Source organism: Cherax quadricarinatus, chromosome 87, assembly GCF_038502225.1.
Source record: "Cherax quadricarinatus isolate ZL_2023a chromosome 87, ASM3850222v1, whole genome shotgun sequence".
Classification (NCBI taxonomy): Eukaryota; Metazoa; Arthropoda; class Malacostraca; order Decapoda; family Parastacidae; genus Cherax; species Cherax quadricarinatus.
In genome coordinates, this window is record NC_091378.1 from 14,336,840 (window position 1) to 14,342,839 (window position 6,000).

Consider the following 6,000-nt stretch of genomic DNA (forward strand, 5'->3'; position numbering starts at 1 on the left):
CAGGTTTCAGTGATATAATGCCAGTGAATCGATTTGTGCTAATGTTACGTATGCTTCACTTCTCAGATAAAACCAGGCCTGACAGAACTGACAGGTTATATAAGATTAGGAATGTGTTTGTGTATCTGAAACAGAAATTCAGTACTCATTTTTATCCCTTCAGGAAGCTTGTAATTGACGAGTCTTTGATTCTGTTCAAAGGAAGACTCTCTTTCAAGCAGTACATACCAAGCAAGAGGAAACGCTTTGGTATAAAGTTGTTTGTGCTTTGTGATTGTTACAGTGGTCTGGTATTGGATATTATTGTGTACACTGGAAGTTATACATTGCAAAATACCAGGAAGTTATTGGGCATCTCAGGTGATGTGGTTCGAACAATGATAGAACCATACCTTGGTAAGGGGCATATATTATATACAGATAACTGGTACACAAGCCCCTCACTCAGTGATTTTTTGCGAGTGAACATGACAGATGTGTGTGGCACAGTGCGTGCAAATCGAAAACATATGCCCAGGTTTGATGCTGGCACTCGCAGAGGTGAGGTGCAGGCGTTTGCTGCCAATGACATCATGGCATTTCGGTGGCATGACAAACGAGATGTCACACTGTTGTCATCAATTCACCCTAATGAAATGGCAGACAGTGGCAGGCAGCATAGAGAGAGAAATGAACCCATTCTAAAACCTGCAGCTGTGATTGATTACACCTTCAACATGCGTTCAGTGGACAAATGTGACATGCAGATTGGGTTTGCTGATTGTGTTCGCAAGAGTTATAAGTGGTACATCAAACTGTTTTTCCATCTTCTGGACATTTCCATGCTCAATGCTTATAATATGTATAAGATGAGCACCAGAAACAAACCACAGTACGGCGAATTCTGTTTGTCTGTCATCAGACAAATAGTATTCAAGTACCAAGGAAATGCACCTGCAATTGACCGCCCACCAAATTATCAACAACTACCTGCTCGTCTGAAGCATGGTGATCACTTCCTGGTAAAACTGCCTGCTACTGCTTTGAAGAAAAAGGCTCAGAAGAGGTGTTACGTCTGTTCACATACAAAAAAACGCCCACGACAACGCAGAGACACTCGTTTTATGTGTGAGGAGTGCAAAACTCCACTGTGCATGACACCATGTTTCAAAGAGTTCCACAGGCTGCAGAACTTCTAGAAACATGTCCTGTGACTGTATATGTGTATATAAAATATAGAAAAATAGTAATAAACAACATTTCATATTGTTTGTTTGTGTAAATATTTTCTGTAAACAAAATAATGACAACAGTGTTTACGCCCTTATTGTGTAGTATTGAAAAAGAAATAACTTACAAAATACTGATCATGTTGGCCTCAGAGGCCATAAAAGTTACTCAGAAAAAGAAAAATTGAAAAAAAATTGAAAATAGTACATAAAAAAGTAAATAGAAAAATACCGGGTGACGGCAGTCGGCGATGTTACCATATGTTGTTCAATTTTGGCAAATTTCACACCTCCATATCTCGGTAAGTATTGACGTTAAAATTTTTTTGTTTAGCCTATAATGTTTAGAAAAAAATACTCTATTTTTTCATAAGAAAAAATAATTTTTTTTTTTTTTGAAATTTGGCCGACCCTGAGAACGAGTTTCGGAGAGGGCCTGTCGACCCTCAAAGGGTTAAGTATATGGAGAGTAAAAGAAAGGTGAAGAGAGTGGTGAGAGAGTGCCAAAAGGAGAGCAGATGATAGAGTGGGAGAGGCACTGTCAAGAAATTTTAATGAAAATAAAAAATTTTGGAGTGAGTTAAACAAGTTAAGAAAGCCTAGGGAATGTATGGATTTGTCAGTTAAAAACAGAGTAGGGGAGTTAGTAGATGGGGAGAGGGAGGTATTGGGTAGATGGCGAGAATATTTTGAGGAACTTTTAAATGTTGAGGAAGAAAGGGAGGCGGTAATTTCATGCACTGGCCAGGGAGGTATACCATCTTTTAGGAGTGAAGAATAGCAGAGTGTAAGTGTGGGGGAGGTACGTGAGGCATTACGTAGAATGAAAGGGGTTAAAGCAGCTGGAACTGATGGGATCATGACAGAAATGTTAAAAGCAGGGGGGGATATAGTGTTGGAGTGGTTGGTACTTTTGTTTAATAAATGTATGAAAGAGGGGAAGGTACCTAGGGATTGGCAGAGAGCATGTATAGTCCCTTTATATAAAGGGAAGGGGGACAAAAGAGATTGTAAAAATTATAGAGGAATAAGTTTACTGAGTATACCAGGAAAAGTGTACGGTAGGGTTATTATTGAAAGAATTAGAGGTAAGACAGAATGTAGGATTGTGGATGAGCAAGGAGGTTTCAGAGTGGGTAGGGGATGTGTAGATCAAGTGTTTACATTGAAGCATATATGTGAACAGTATTTAGATAAAGGTAGGGAAGTTTTTATTGCATTTATGGATTTAGAAAAGGCATATGATAGAGTGGATAGAGGAGCAATGTGGCAGATGTTGCAAGTATATGGAATAGGTGGTAAGTTACTAAATGCTGTAAAGAGTTTTTATGAGGATAGTGAGGCTCAGGTTAGGGTGTGTAGAAGAGAGGGAGACTACTTCCCGGTAAAAGTAGGTCTTAGACAGGGATGTGTAATGTCACCATGGTTGTTTAATATATTTATAGATGGGGTTGTAAAAGAAGTAAATGCTAGGGTGTTCGGGAGAGGGGTGGGATTAAATTATGGGGAATCAAATACAAAATGGGAATTGACACAGTTACTTTTTGCTGATGATACTGTGCTTATGGGAGATTCTAAAGAAAAATTGCAAAGGTTAGTGGATGAGTTTGAGAATGTGTGTAAAGGTAGAAAGTTGAAAGTGAACATAGAAAAGAGTAAGGTGATGAGGGTATCAAATGATTTAGATAAAGAAAAATTGGATATCAAATTGGAGGAGGAGTATGGAAGAAGTGAATGTTTTCAGATACTTGGGAGTTGACGTGTCAGTGGATGGATTTATGAAGGATGAGGTTAATCATAGAACTGATGAAGGAAAAAAGGTGAGTGGTTGTACCAACACTCTGATATTGAGGTACAGTGGACCCCCGCATAGCGATTTTAATCCGTGCAAGAGGGCTCATTGTTATGCGAAATGATCGGTATGCGAATGAATTTTCCCCATAAGAAATAATGGAAATCAAATTAATCCGTGCAAGACACCCAAAAGTATGAAAAAAAAAATTTTACCACATGAAATATACATTTTCCTACACACAAAGAGAAGGATACATGCACAATAGTAGAGTAGTACATGCACAATATATATTGTGCATGTACTACTCTACTAAATGAAGAATAAATGACACTTACCTTTATTGAAGATGCAGCAATGACTGATGAGACACTGTGTCCTGGGAGTGCCTTTTCCTCCTGAGTACTGTAGGTCCTGTTTGGCATTTTCTTCCAGAACAGGCCTTATCACACTGTGTATGCCACTACGATTCTTAAATCTCTCAAACCAACCTTTGCTGGCTTTAAATTCACCAATATGAGCACTAGTTCCAGGCATTTTTCCCTGTTCACCTGGGTGTTAGTCGACTGGTGTGGGTTGCATCCTGGGAGACAAGATTAAGGACCCCAATGGAAATAAGTTAGACAGTCTTCGATGACACTGACTTTTTTGGGTTATCCTGGGTGGCAAATCCTCTGGGGTTAATTGTTTCTTGGTATTCTCAATAAGCCACACCAACAACAGTGCTACAGCAGCAGCAGCAGCAGCAGCAGCAGCAGCAGTAGCTGACAGTGCTACAGCAGCAGCAGACGATGCTACAGCAGCAGCAGACGATGCTACAGCAGCAGCAGACGATGCTACAGCAGCAGCAGACGGTGCTATGCTACAGCAGCAGCAGACGGTACTACAGCAGCAGCAGACAGGTACTACAACAGCAGCAGCAGCAGCAGCTGACGGTGGTACAACAGCAGCAGCAGCTGACAGTGCTACAGCAGCAGCAGACGATGCTACAGCACTAGCAGCAGCAGCAGCAGACTGAGCTGACAGTGCAGCAGCAGCAGCAGCAGCAGCAGCAGCAGCAGCTGTACCACCAATAGTAGCGATGGTTGATTGGGGTTTATTATACAACCTGGCCAGCTCGGAGACACGCACTCCACTTTCATACTTATCAATGATCTTTTTCTTCATCTCTATAGTAATTCTCACCCTTATTGCTGTAGGGTTGGCACTAGAAGCTTTCTTGGGGCCCATGGTCACTTATTTTGCAGATAAAATCACCAAAAACACTGTAATAATACGAAATGTTCCGATTGTATGCTTGGATGTTACCGCGGAGGCTGGCTGGTAAACAATGCCACCGGCGGCACATGTGAGGCTGGCTAAGGGCGCACATTGGACGCGTCTCGGACGAACAGCGGTGAGCGGGTTTTTGAGCGGTATGCGAGGCAAAATTTTTGCGATAAAAGTGAGCGGTATGCGGATTAAACGTTATGTGATGCCGACGGTATGCGGGGGTCCACTGTAGGTGTGAAGCTTGGGTTGTGAATGCAGCAGCGAGGAGGCGGTTGGAGGCAGTGGAGATGTCCTGTCTAAGGGCAATGTGTAATGCATTGCTAATGAGAAGTCAGAGGACAATGGCCAAACTAGTTCAAGCTAACAAAGGCAACAGTAATTTAAATAACAATGCATTCAGTGTATGTAAAATATCTCTGAACACAAAACACATTGAACTTGAAGTGGATGGGCTACAGCAGCAGCAGAAGACCACACAGGGTTCTACTCCTGTCAGCTAAAAGCAGGAAACTGAGGCTACAGTAGGCAAAGGCTCACCAAAAATGGACAGCTGAAGATTGGAAAAACACCACCTGGTCTGATGAAATCAAAATTTCTGCTGCAACATGCAGAAGGAAAGGTCAGCATTTGGTATACACATTTGGATGTGGTAGAATGAGAGTTTAGAAGCATGAATTTCCAGCCGCCAAATCCACAATAACTGCACAATGCTGTTATGTCAACATAGACAAGAATCAAAGGCATGTTTCCAGCACCCTGCTGAATCCATGCAATGAAGAATTCTGGGGGGGGAAAAGTGGGCCTTACCCAGTACTAGAAGGGTGTACTTAACAGTGGCCACTGAATGTATGTGCACATTTATGTACACCTGGAGATGACTGAAGAGGGTTTTGGGGGTCAACACCCCCATAGCCCAGTTTGAGAGAATGGTGTGTAGGAAATAAATCTTTGGTTTGATATGTTACTGAAGTACAAGTAAAGTAATATCTAGGAAAGGATTCATTGTTGGAGCTGGTAAGTGCAGTGCATGAACTCTCTAAAGGCAGATGGTGATGGTGTACCTAGACAGATTAGAATTCCACCATGTGTCTGCAAATCTGCAAAAAGCAGCTAAAGAAAGCGAGTTTTTAGAAGTCTTCAGAGAAAGCTAAGAAAATTAAACCTGTCTCATCCATTTCAGCTCAACCACAATTGGACATTAAGAAAGAGGTCCTGAGGGAGCATTTAGAGATGATAGTTTCTCTCCTTCCCTTGCACAGTCTACATCATCACTGAGCAACAAGATTCAACCAAGTGATTCTTATTGTCCTACGATAAGACACGTTTGTGCAGGAAGTGAATCTGACTTAAAAATAGTCAACTAAAAAACTATTATAAATAAATTACTTGTGTAAAGCCTTCAGAGCTTCCTGGAGTCCACAAGAAAGATCATCAGTCATAAGAGCTTGTGTTAGCACTTCCATGGAGTCACTGACCCCTATAGGAACACCTACATCTGAAAATTAAAGTGTAACATAATGATAAATATTTTGCACATTGAAATCTGAATAATTCTACTGTTCACAGCCTGAATACAGTAAGCACTAGATTTGATAAACCACAGAACGGGTGGATTTTGAATCCATGGGGAGCGAGTTATGAGCTCAAACCCCACCTGTTCCCGGTTTGTTTACAATTGTGGTTTTACAATTTTGTGAGACTCGATTTAAATGGATTAATAGGGGGAGT

At 41.2% G+C, this 6,000-nt stretch overlaps 1 protein-coding gene across 5 annotated transcripts in view; it reads right to left on the reverse strand.

The window, feature by feature from the left end:
• Positions 1–5,791, reverse strand: part of LOC128703819 (uncharacterized) — a 186,633-nt gene extending 180,842 nt beyond the window's left edge. For 3 of the 5 annotated variants that reach the window (XR_011394469.1, XR_011394471.1, XR_011394468.1), the window contains exon 1: positions 5,659–5,790. The gene's annotated coding sequence lies outside the window, so the exon portion shown is untranslated. Of the gene's footprint in view, positions 1–5,658 lie in introns of all 5 variants that reach the window. The other 2 variants (XR_011394470.1, XR_011394472.1) reach the window with 2 other exon arrangements.
• Between the last annotated feature and the right edge of the window lie 209 nt (positions 5,792–6,000).